The sequence below is a fragment of the Callorhinus ursinus genome, unplaced genomic scaffold (genome assembly GCF_003265705.2).
Source record: "Callorhinus ursinus isolate GAN/ISIS: 27379988/994484 unplaced genomic scaffold, GSC_fseal_2.0 scaffold13, whole genome shotgun sequence".
In the NCBI taxonomy this organism is placed as follows: domain Eukaryota; kingdom Metazoa; phylum Chordata; class Mammalia; order Carnivora; family Otariidae; genus Callorhinus; species Callorhinus ursinus.
The window spans coordinates 9,728,105-9,740,569 of record NW_027397075.1 but is presented as its reverse complement, the minus strand read 5'-3'; the positions used below and the strand labels follow the sequence as shown (position 1 = coordinate 9,740,569).

Sequence of the window (12,465 nt, the reverse complement as noted above, 5' to 3'; positions counted from 1 at the left end):
CAACTACCGGTTGATCAGGAAATCCGTGTAGAAAACTTGTTCATCACATTTTAGGAGACGGTAACCCAGAAGCAGCAGTGGTGATTTTGGCTCTGCTTGGCCTGTCACTTCTGCCCGTTAGCCCCTTGTTCATTAACAAGACTGCATTTAACACCTTAGAACTTTAGTAGATTTGTTACATGGGGATTGAAAAGAACTCTTTCTTTGATGGGGCTCTTGCTCTTAAAAAAGGAGAAATAAATGACCAGTTGGTCCAGATCCACTCACTTAGTGACCTCTTCCCAGTAAGTCCTACCCCTTCTTGGTCCCTTCTGGGGTGCCATCTGTCGTTTTCCTGATCATGGATCAACCCTAGTGTATGACAGGAACACAGGACACTCGGATGGCTCCTCTAGCAGAGTCACCAACTTGACAAAGAACAAAGTGGTAAATCTGGGAAGGCCCGATATGATAGCTAAGGCCTGGATTTCAGATAGGCAATGTTTGTTCTTTGCATGTGATTGTTACAAGCCTGGGTTAAGTCCAGTGACTCTGTGACCGTGAAGTAGCTGCGCTGACTCTTCCGGGGGAGAAAAGTCTTTGCTGTAAGACTTTCCATGGTTATATGGTGGAACCCACCTCCTGAGAGGACACTTAGCAAAGTGAGGAACGCAAACACTGTACTCAGACAGCCCGGGTTCAAGTCCTGCCCCCCTCCACTACTTGCCAGCTGTGTGACTCTAGGCAAGTTACTTTACCTCTCTGTGCTTCAGTGTCTTCATCTGTTAAATGGGAGATGATAATAGTAACAACCTCACAGGTGCTTTTTAGAATTAAATGGGTTAATATATGAAGACTGGTGCACAGTCAGCACTACATAAATTCTGGGCAAATAAAAATAAATTAGTGTTCCACCTCTCTGCCAGAAGGGGAAAACTAACGGAGAACTGATTGTGGTGAATTCTGAGTAAACCACTAAACTAAGAGATTCTTTTCGTAATACACGAGAGGACTAGACCTTCTGTTCTCAGCTTGCCTGTTTGGGGGAAGTCAATTTCTGGGATTGGAGGTAAGGCAGTCTGTTTCGGGGCACAGATATTGCTGGGGTACATCCTTGTCCAAAGCTGCAAAGAAAGGACATCCCTCAAAAGGGCATGCAGGAGGCCAGCCAGCAGCTTTCATGCATCCGGGGGCACTGCCCGATGAAATGGGGTAGCTGGGAAAACAAGCTGACACATTCTCTGCAAGTGTGTGCACCTGGCTACGTGCACAGTTTCTCCCCAGAATAATGGGTCAAGGACAAGAAGCAAGAAGGCATCTGATGAGGAGGTAGGGTATAGATGTGTCACCTGTGAGAGAGAGAGGAAGGACATGTTTCTGGGCCCATGCAGTATAGTTGCTGGTCATCTGGCTCGAGCAACCAAGAAACTCTCCTTTACATGTGATTTCAAACCTATATGCATATCTGTGGGTGTTTGAGAGGACATTAAGACAGAAGAAACCATTCAAACTAGATTGTATGTATAAGAATAAATTAATCTCCATGACTTTTAGAACGTTAGAACAGCCATTCAGATTAGCCCTGAGCCCAGCTGCAGAAGTTAGATCACGGGACTATCGGGAAAAAATAAGTTATAATAAAGATGAATATTTACCGAGTATTCTCTGTGGCCAGGCACGGTTCTAAGCACTTTACCTAAATTAATGTATTTAAATCCTCATGGCAGTTCTCCAGATGAGAAGACTAAGGTACGCAGAGTCCCTTAGCAGTAAACCTCTAAGATTTCAAGCGGGTAAGAAGCTGGTTAGATTTTGAAACTGAGAGCCTGTGTTCTTTACAACTGGGTTATATGCTGCTTCTTTTTTGTGTATAAATATTAAAATTTGTAATTCTTATTGACTGTGTCCTACGATGGTAGATCAGGCTACTGCTCTATGTCCAAGCCAGTCAAATTAAAGAAGAGGAGTAAGATAATAATTTTGGATTTTTCCAACCACCACCACCACCGCCACCACCTCCTCCATATTCAGACGAGTTAACTGGCTGTGGGGGGCAGTTTTAAGAATTCTGGACAACTAAATAATTATTTCTATGAGATGCCCCAATAAACTTAAATCTAAAAAAAACGGGGCACGAATAGGTGTTACTTGAGAAATCTGTGTATGTATGTTAATATTGCCAATATGTGGGCTACCCTTAATAATCAGAAGACTTCTCTTTTTGCCTAAATTATCTGTGTATGCAGGTAAACAGAGTTCATGATATGCAGAAATGTAGGGAAATGCTGCCAATCCAACACTCCAGAACAATTCCTTTGAAATATTTGGAGACCCATAAACACTGAGAATTGAGCTAGCTTAAATTGGAAGTTAAGACACCTTTATGGATGGAGTGCATATATGCAAATGTGGACATAGCAGGTATTCATTTCGCTATGGAAATATAATTACTAATGTCATCCATTTGAATGTCCATGATTAAGAATTTTGGGGGCTTCTTGGATTTCCCCAACTATAAACATAGTCTGGATCTATCTTGCAATTTCGAATATGCCTCAAAGCTGAAATGAAGACCTTGTCATTGATTTGCTGTGGATATTTAGCAGGCCAGCCCTGTGTCTGCCTGAGACAGAAAGCCAGGCTTATTAGGCACTCCTATATATAAGATTTTCTATTAATGACAAATATCATAATATTCCCATAGTATAATTATTGATTTTCTGAAGCTTATGCAGAATTAACAACCCAGCCTCCAATTGTCTCTCAGAACGGGGCATGAAAAGTTCACATATTTTGTAAATTAAAATCAATATTTTCAATCTCTCCTAAAGGTAATTTTCCTAATTTAGTGGACTTTTCCCTAACATTTATTTTCTCTTTAATTATAAAATGGCAGGTTATTGATTTTTGTATATAACCTCTTGACGCCTTGAGTGCATTTTTATTGCTAACGTGGGGTGGGGTGGAGAGGGCAGGAGCACCTCTTAATGAGGATCTTTAATTACTAGCTGAACAGTATTAATTTGCTTTGATAAATTATGACGCACACTCTCCCTCACGCACACATTCCAGGGGAAGCATTTAGAAAGCTGTTATGAAGGGCCTTTCATTTCGGGTGCTTTCTCAGAACTCTTACTGAGTCCTACCCGGAAGAATGCTTACCGAGCACCAGTCTCCAGAAGCAGATAGGCATAAATCAACACATCCCATGAACCCATGTAAATCTCCTCCAAAGACAAGTGGGTGTTTTCCTACAAAGCTACATGGTATTGATTGTTTTGCCTACATCTAATCATCTTCAGGCTCCTTGGGGCTTATTCTCAAGATAAATGATTGATAAGTCAATTAAAGAAATGTGCAGGTAGATCTCAAAACCAGTGTCTAAGACCATTCCATTTCAGACTTTTTTTTAAAAATTGAGGGCAATAAATACAAGTACAGTATCTGCAAATATCTGTTCCCAGCAGTATGCTTCAAGTTACTTAGTATCATTAGAAATAGTGTTTCTAAGAATCTCAATGAGGAGGCTCCATTTCCATCTAATATGTGAGATGGAATATTACATTGTGAGAAGTTCCATTTCCATCTAATAGAAAGATTAAAGGAAACAGTGGTGTCTTTTAGGGAGAATCATGATACCTAGCCAATGAAACTGTTGATTGAAAGCAAACACCTTTAATCTTCATACATAAGTAAAACAAAATGAAAATAAATAACGGGTTATACACGGTTGTCGACCCGGGACTGACAAATGGCAAATCCATCCGTTTCTCAGTTGCCGGGAAGATGGCTGCAAAGCTCACCCACACTGTATATCATATCTGCCAACTCATTTCTGTGATTAAATATTCCATCAGTAGGGCTATAAGGCGGCAAAGCTTAACAAGATTCATAAGATGCACCACTCGAACACACATAACTCACTTCCGTGGTTGGAGAGCACCCCGCCTGCAAAGGAAAATCGGAATTGAGGTAAATTACTCCACAAGTCATGATTAATAGGGAAAGGAAAAGATCTAGCAAAGCAAAGCAGATCTAAGACATAGTTAGGTCCCGATGACAACAAACACACAGTTCAAGTCAAAAGTAGAGAGATGCAGACTAAGTCCACTTGAAAACCTTGAAGATGGTAATGAACAGTAGTCGGGCAACGTTATTATTCGTGGGGTTTTTTTTCAGTGCGGGGAAGAAAAAGGGGGCCCTTAATTGGATTTTCCTCCTAAAAATACACATTTCTGGTGTCAGAGGGGTGGGAGGAGCACTAAAAGAAGGATGCCTGGCTGCAAAGTCACATAGGAAGGTGGTCGGCTCTTAAAACTAGGTTATCCTGGGCTTATAGGGAGGATCAGGTAAGGTAATGGGCGTAAGAGAAGTCTATAGACTGTAACGTAAAATAAAACCATAAGATCAGTGTGATGACTGAGGCCAGCTGGATTATGTCCACCTCGGTGAAAACCTGGCCACGGACCACAGGCCTTGATACCAGGCTGGGTGATGGGAGACTGGATTGGGATCTCAGTACAAAGTTTAAAAATGAAGAGGATGGATGTAGCACTCTGTGATTGCTTATCTCGAAAGGGCAGCTGTATTTGACCTTGGATTACCCGTAGAGCGGTATTGGTTTTCTATGGGCTTTTGGCCGCCGTAAACCATGATTCATCTAAGAATTGAGTCAAAGGAAGGTAGATGTCGGTCTCCCTCCCCGTCGCTCCCCCCATTTCACTTCATTGAGTCCATTACAGTTAAGAGAATGACCTTTAGCCACACTTTTGGATGGACTTCTCTCCAATTCCCTTCCTGCAATTTGGATACAATAGCATCTGAAAAAGAGTAAGATTGTCAGAACCTCTGATAACTGGGGTCCCTGACACAGGCTGCTTTCCTTTTGTTGGCCACCGTCCTAGACTTTGTGTTGGCCTCGGATGATGTGCCGAAATCCTGGGTACAAAGCATGCGTTTGGGGTGACTACCTTAGTATCCTGAAAGAATGTAATGTGGGTCTGCAAGGTACTTGCTACCACTCAGAGCCCCTGAAAGCAGCAAATATTCAGGCACCCCTCGTGGCTCTAACACTGCCCATGTCCACCCAGAGGACCAGTTTCAACCCGACACAGAGCGATGGCTCCTCATGAACAGTGACCTTTGGCTCTGCAATGTTTTGTATAATTTACACATCTGCCAGATTCAAATGCAGTGCACTTCAGTGAACTGGAACAGAAGAGTCCAGATTTAAGTCCCCAAGCAAAAGGATTTTCAGCCTAGAAATGTTCCACTTCAAAGACTTTATCTCGTACATCTGTTTACCTTAGCCTCCCCTTTTGGTTGCAATTCACTTTCCTTCTCTCTTCTCCTTTCCCCATCTGTCTTATCAGATTTCACTCCATCCCTGCCCACATTTGGCCTTAATTTTTATCTGTGTCCTTCCCTGCCCCACGGAAGGAATGCAGCTCAGCTTTGATGGAACCTGTGGGGGATTTTGATCTTCAAATAGGATCAGAAGTTGATTATGTGCCTAAAACTGCACTTCCTCAATAAATTAGTTCCCATTCTGTTGCATGGAAAGTCTACCAAGGAGAGCTCCCCCAAGGCCGGAAGCGATAAGACAGCCCTTGTAGGAGAAGCCCCCGACCTCTGCACACCATGGGAGGAAGACAAGGTTTGAATATTTGGCTCTGGATCAATTTCATAGGGAAAGTTCTGGGCTGCCATCATTCATACATGAACAAGTCAAAACATCCGCAACAATAAGCCACTCTGGGCACTGACTGTGCCAGGCACTGTGCAAAACACTTTGCATCTCCTCGAATCCTCATAAAAATGTTAAAGCATTCTCTTCGTTATAGAAATTATGAAACCAAGGCTTTCTGGAGAGTTTATCTCCTCCTTCATATCACAGGACTGGTATGTGAAAGATTGGTTTATTATATAAATGTCTTTTTTCGAACCTCAAAGCCCACGCTTTCCATCACCTTGCTGTGCAGCTTCCTCAGTAGGACTAGACTAGGACATGCCTGCCATGTCTTATATCCTTGAGGTCATAGAGGATAAAAATAATTAATAAAAATAAATGTAATATTACCTGCTGCATGTCAGACTCCATGTTGGGATCATTGCATGTTTACAGAGATTATAACTTTGGAGGATAAGTGTCATTTTCCTCGTTTTTCAGATAAATTAGAAATCTAGTGATATTATTTTGCCCAAGGTTTTGACTTCAAAAGTTAAAGAGCTGAGTGAGTCCAAAGCCAAAGCTCTGTGATTTCAAAGCCCATTCCATTTTATTACAAGTTACCTCCACACAGATGCGTTAGTTAATCCAATATCTTGGATTGATGGCTCTTAACTGGGAGTAATTTTATACCCCAGGGGAATTAGGCAACTTCTGGAGACATTTTCCATTGTCACATCTTGGGGGCATGGGGTTGTTCACTACTGGCATCTAAAGAGTGGAGGCCAAGGATGATGCAAAACATCACAACAATGCACAGGACAGCCCGCACCACAAAGAATAATCTGGCTTAACATGTTGATAAGGCTGACGTTGGGATTTGAGCTCCAGCTCAAGATGGAGAAGCATCTGTAGTTATCAAAGGCAATCCAAGAACTTAAAGAGAGACATTTGCCCAAATGCTTCCTCTTCTGGGCATTACTCTGTGATTTTTGACTCCAGAAGGGAAAAGCATAAAGCTTGATTTTATGCTGCAGAGCTGTGTTGGGGGTCCACAAGACCATCTTCAGTCTCTGTGTTTGGTTGGATGTGCTCATGGGACTCAAAAAGGCTCTTAGAGTCACAGTTCTGATTTATTACAAAGCAATACAGATTAAAAATCAGCAAAGGGGAAGAACACAAGAGATGGGATCCAGAAGAAACCAGGCAGAAGCCTCTGGGTGTGCCATCCAGGTGGAAGTATACGATGTGCTTAACTTTACCGCGTTGGTGTCTGACAACACACACAAAGTGTTTTGCCAGACAGGAGTCAGTCCGCTTCCTGGGAGGTGGTCACAAGGATGCAGAGCCCCCGCGTCAATGATCTCAGCTACTCAAACCTTAGCCCAAAGAGCCAAAGTAGGCATTCACCGTAAATCACATTGCTACAGTGAACTATCTTATCAAACTGGCCACTGCATGGCCCAAGGCCTCAGGCATCCAGAAACAGTTTTATCAGGTAGAATATTCCAAGCCTTTGGAACTCATCTGCCAGGAGCTGTCCAAGGGCCAGTCCTGAAGAATGTGCAGGGTTTGAGCAGCTCAGGCCTGCTGAGTTAACCCTTTCCCGCACAACAGAAGTAGGAGGAGGAGAAGCAGAAGGAGAAGGAGATGAAGCAGAAGAAGAAGATTGCAAGCTCAGGGAAAAAAAAATACATACATACATATATATATATATATATATATATATTCGTGGTCATGATGGTAGTGGTGAGGAGGAGGGCGAGAGTGGTATAAGACAAGGCATACCACTGTGTCTGTTGGTTCCAGGAGAAAAGATCAAGCTGGAGTCAGTTATTAAAGAGAAAAAAACTGTGTGCATTTTTCACTTCGAGCAGAGGTCTGCAAATTTCAGTAAAGGGCCAGTTCGTGAATAGGTTCAGCTGTGTGGGCCAACAGTCTCCCCCAACCACTCACCTCTGCCGCTATAATGCAGGAGTAACCACAGACAATGCATAAATGAGTGTGCACGGCTGTCCCAATAATACTTTAAGGGCACAGACATTTAAATTTCATATAATTTTCACGGGTCATCAAATAGTTGTCCTCACCCCATCCCCAGCTGTGTAAAATTGTGAAAGTCACGGCCCTCCTTCGCTGACCCTGCCTTAGAGAGTCCAGATTTCCTGAACTCAAAGCCACGAGCTTACACCCTGGGGAGGTTTTTTTTCTCATTGCACTGTGGTAGCAATTACACAATCCCGAATGAACCCATGAGATTAGCTGCTTGTCATTCTGCCGCATCATGTTCATCAAGGAAGGGCCAAAGAGAGAGGCCGTGTATAAAGTTGCACATACCCCCGGCTTTTGTTAATTCATCCTTTAGCTCAGCGTTACAGTGCTGAAGGCCTGTAAAGTGCCTGCCAGAACACTAAAAAAATAACAACCCTCTCTGTGTTAAGAGCAGGGGGTACTAATTGGGTTTTAAAGGATAAGTAAGAGTTCTCCTGGGAAGAAAATGAAGAAAGATCTTCGTAGGGGTGAGTAAGGAGGACTTTGGTGGAGTCCAAAGGAGCTTCTCAATCTTTATCTTCAGAATCCATTAAGAAGTCCTAAAAAAAAAAATACAGGTGCTTGATTTTCACTGGATATAGAAATTTCTGAGGCAAAAATCAGATTTCCCCCAAAGGCTGAGAAATAAGTTGCAAAAGACCTGATAATCCTGTATAAAGGAATGAGGGTTCTGTATTTCATCCTTTGTGTGGCAGGCAACCGTTGAAAACTCTGATAAAAAAATATACTTAAAAAATAAAACAAACAAGAAAACCCAGTAATGAATTACCTTGCGTATCTACACTTAAAACAAATAATAGTCTTATCATGAGAACTCTTTCAAATATGTGAATCCAGTCCTGAAAAACTGAAAGAGGTAAAACCAAATCAGCAACTTCTCACCCATCCAAGAGATCGGACTCCTGACGGACCCCAGGATTACCAAACCAGTGCCCTAACACCAAGGCTATGATCAAACTCATTTCCTGGTTGTGTCCTGATCTCTTCCTAGGAAAACAAATTACCAGAGACTTTAAAAATGACATGATTTCATTTTTTAAAGTATTTTAACTTGTGTCGCCATTCTATTATAAACCATTTAGTTTGGACGGTCTTGTACTTCCCACTTTTAGGGTTCTTTTCAAAATTTATAGTTCAGCGTTATTAGCCCAACCAATTAAGTTGTGTGTAAATAAAGACAAATTGACCAAATATTATTTAATACCTTGTATGTTAATTATATGTAGGTACTTCTCCAAGTATCATATGAAGCTGTCTTTTAAAAATGTAGTGTAGAAGAAGCAACACACAAATAGCAGAATCCTACTTAAATTAACTACATTGGTGACAGTTAATGCATTTCTAGAACTTCTGTGGACCTGTTACAACCCATTACAGTCGAAATATTGGTTTATGAAAAATTAATAAAGCCAGTGGAAAATGGAACCCAGCATCTGCATTAGCTGTTCACACCAAAAGAATCAGCCAGAATTAATTAGGCCGTATGCTACATTCTAATGAGTTTTTCATTAAAGAGTATACCATTATGGAAACTAAACAAGGATTACTCAGAGAATAATGCCAAAGGGTGTTTTTTTGTTTTTTGTTTTTTGGAGGAGATTAAATTAGTTAATAGGTTGCACATTTAAACCCGACGCAAAGGTTAATTGATGTACACTTACCATGGTATTAAACCCAGTATCATTTTAAAAACATGAACACCCCAATATCACTGATATTTCCTCTGGAAAAAAAAGAGAGTCTATTTGTGCGTTTCTAGTATTTGTTTGATATACACGATATTGTAAAGACTGAAACCTTCTGTATTAATTCCCTGTCATTTTTGAAAACCATTTTCACCAGCTGAAATATTCTTTTGCTTTCATCCCACGGGGTGTGTGTGTGTGTGTGTGTGTGTGTGTGTGTGTGTGTGTGTGGTGTGGGAAGCATGTTTAAACAAATATATCTGATTACTCTTTGGGAAATTCAGAGTTGAAGTATATTTTCTGCTCTTACCAAAAGAGTGGGGTCAGGGGTTTAAACCTAATCTGGGATATGGAAGGGGACTCAAGATGAAACTACCCCCATTCCACAAATACTTCTAGTACCTCCTAAAATACAGCTCCGTACTAGCAAGTGAAATAGAAGAGGGGGCCCAAGGGAAGCCTGTCAGGAGGGATTTTTGGACTCTTGCAGTATCTTAGGGGTTCTTGTCCCTAGGAAGAAGAGAGAGAGGGAGGAGGGCATTCTGGGTTCTTTGCAGAGACTTGTAAACTCCACAGATTTTAGTTAAAACACAATTTCTATTTTTTTTTCCCATTTCTCATAATTTGCAGATGAAAATACCTTTCTGAGCTGGGAGATAAATGTGCAGTGGGAAGGGACCCATCTCAGTTATAGGGAGGAGCGCCCTCTCCCTGTCATCCTGCATGGCCCTACCACATGGGAATGCAGGCCCAAACCCATGTGGCCCCATCCCCTGATTCCTCAAGAGAAGCCAGACATCGGTCTTGTGACATTAAACCTCCCCAGTTTAAATGTTGACAATTAATTCCCAATCTTAAAATGTCCTCCATTAAATCTGTTATGGTTAGCGTTCTGTCCAGGACATGGCCAAACCCAACAGTTCGGTAGCCATCCATTAGCTCTTCAAGGAACAATGGAACAAAATAAATCCCTCCAGTGCTGTATTTTGAGATTCAAAAAAATAATAATAGTTAATAGCCCATTATTATTGTTATTACTGAGATCACTTATAACCTACAAATTGTCAACCCCTTCCATGTAATTCTCAGTGAAGTAGATTTTTTTTTTTTTTTTGGTCCCCATCTTACAGATGTGAAAGCCAAGTCTGGGACTTTAACTGACTTGCCCAAGGTCAAAGAAACTTACTGTCACTGAGGTCAGAACATAAAACTAAGGGTAAAATTCCCTAAACCCATACTTTTTCAGCTGCACTGTCAGGCCTTGAGAGTTCCCTATTTTTCCTCTCTCTGTATTTCCTTCCTGCCTTAGTGCGATCTTGCAAGTGGGATTTTCTTATCTGTAGAAGCTACATCCTGCCCAGAGGCTTCCTTGGTGGGATTTAAAACCCTATCACAGATTCTTAAACGTGATCATGAGGTTCTAGCCAACATCCTTAGTCTGGAAGAGCCAGGTGTTTCCAGCCAGAAGGCAACTGAGGAACTGTTCGAGGTGGCTTAGTGCAAATGGGGTTGGTTGGTGGATATTTATCGCTCCACGGTTGGAGAGGATGTTTAAACACATCAAGACCAAGTATCACCATAAATAAGCCGATGTAGCTCCATGAGTCTGAGCTTTGGAGTCATACCAAGCTGGCTCAGATTTCAGTTTTGTCTCATATTTTTCTCTCTCTGGGCCTTATTTTCCTTGTGTGTTTGATAAGAAAAAAAATCATAATGTGTGTACAGCGTACCTGGTTCAGTACCTGAAACTCAGTGGCATCTTAATGGTCCCTCCCATTAATATTAGCTGTAACTTGACGTTCTTTATGTAGTCCCTAGCATTTTACTATCGTTGGCAGCATGGGCATCCCCTGGAAGCTAATTGGAAATGCAGATTCTCATGCCCCACCCCAGGCCTACCAGATGAGAATATTCATTTTAGAAGGGTCCCCAAGTATTTCAGTGCCTATTAGAATTTTAGAAACAAAAGCTCTAGGGTATCCCTTGCCTAAATACTAATAGCCACAACCCTGATGGAGATAAAACGTATTTCCATGGTTTTTGTTGTAGTTAAATTGCTTCCCTTCCACAAATACCTTATGGGACAATTTTTTCTAGTTGTTTTATTATCTTGAACAACAATGAATTAGAAATAAATTTTTGGCAAGCATTCAAAGAACATGGCTTTAATTTTTTTGGTTGTTTTTAACAAAAAAAATGAAATAAATTTTAGCAAGTATTAATAAAATGATACCCTCTGAAATAATTCGTCACAGCTTCCCAGGGAGGGGCTAATGTTGTTCTGACAATCACTATTAGTGTCTTCCAAACAGAAAAGGGACATTAGAACATGGGTCAGCAAACCTTTTCTGTAAAGGTCCAGACAGTGAATATTTTAGCCTTTGTGGACAATAAGGTCTCTGTTGTAAATAGTCAGCTCCGTCTTGCAGCATAAAAGCAGTCATAAATAATACGTAAATGAACAAGTGTGGCTCTGTTCCAATAACTCTTTATAGATACTGAAATTTGAATTTTATGTGATTTTTCACTTTGTCACCAAATATTAGTCTTCAATAGATTGTTTTTCAACCAGATAAAAAATGTAAAAAACATTCTTAGATCACAGGCCATACAAAAAAAGTGGTAGGCTGGATTTGGCAGAAAGCCTGTAGTTTGCCTACACCTGATTTGGAAGATTAGCCTTCAATCCTTGGGTCCCAGGGATCTGTTTGGTTTGATCTGCATTCAGCACCATAAGATTTCTATCTGTGTGACCTTGGGCAAGATTCTAAAACTCTCTCTGTCTCAAGATCCACATCTATTATACAGATGTAAAGATAGTACCCATCTTACAGGGTTAAGAGTAGGGGATAATCCAAATTAAACAGTGAATGGGTTTGCTTGGTGGTTTTTGGGTAATTAGTAAGCCATTTTTGGAATCATTACTGTTGATGTGTTTAGTATCATATTGAGTCAACTGAGTATTTTCTGTAAAAATCACTATTAGTTGAATTTTGGAGGCAGGAGAATAAGAGTGGTTCCAAGTAAGTCATTACATTTTTTTTGAAGATTTTATTTATTTATTTGAGAGAGAGAGAATGA

At 41.0% G+C, this 12,465-nt stretch overlaps 1 protein-coding gene across 4 annotated transcripts in view; it reads left to right on the top strand.

Annotated features, from left to right (window-relative positions):
* RBFOX1 (RNA binding fox-1 homolog 1) overlaps nucleotides 1-12,465 on the top strand; it is a 2,099,893-nt gene that overhangs the window by 1,995,589 nt on the left and 91,839 nt on the right. The gene's annotated exons all lie outside the window — the stretch shown is intronic.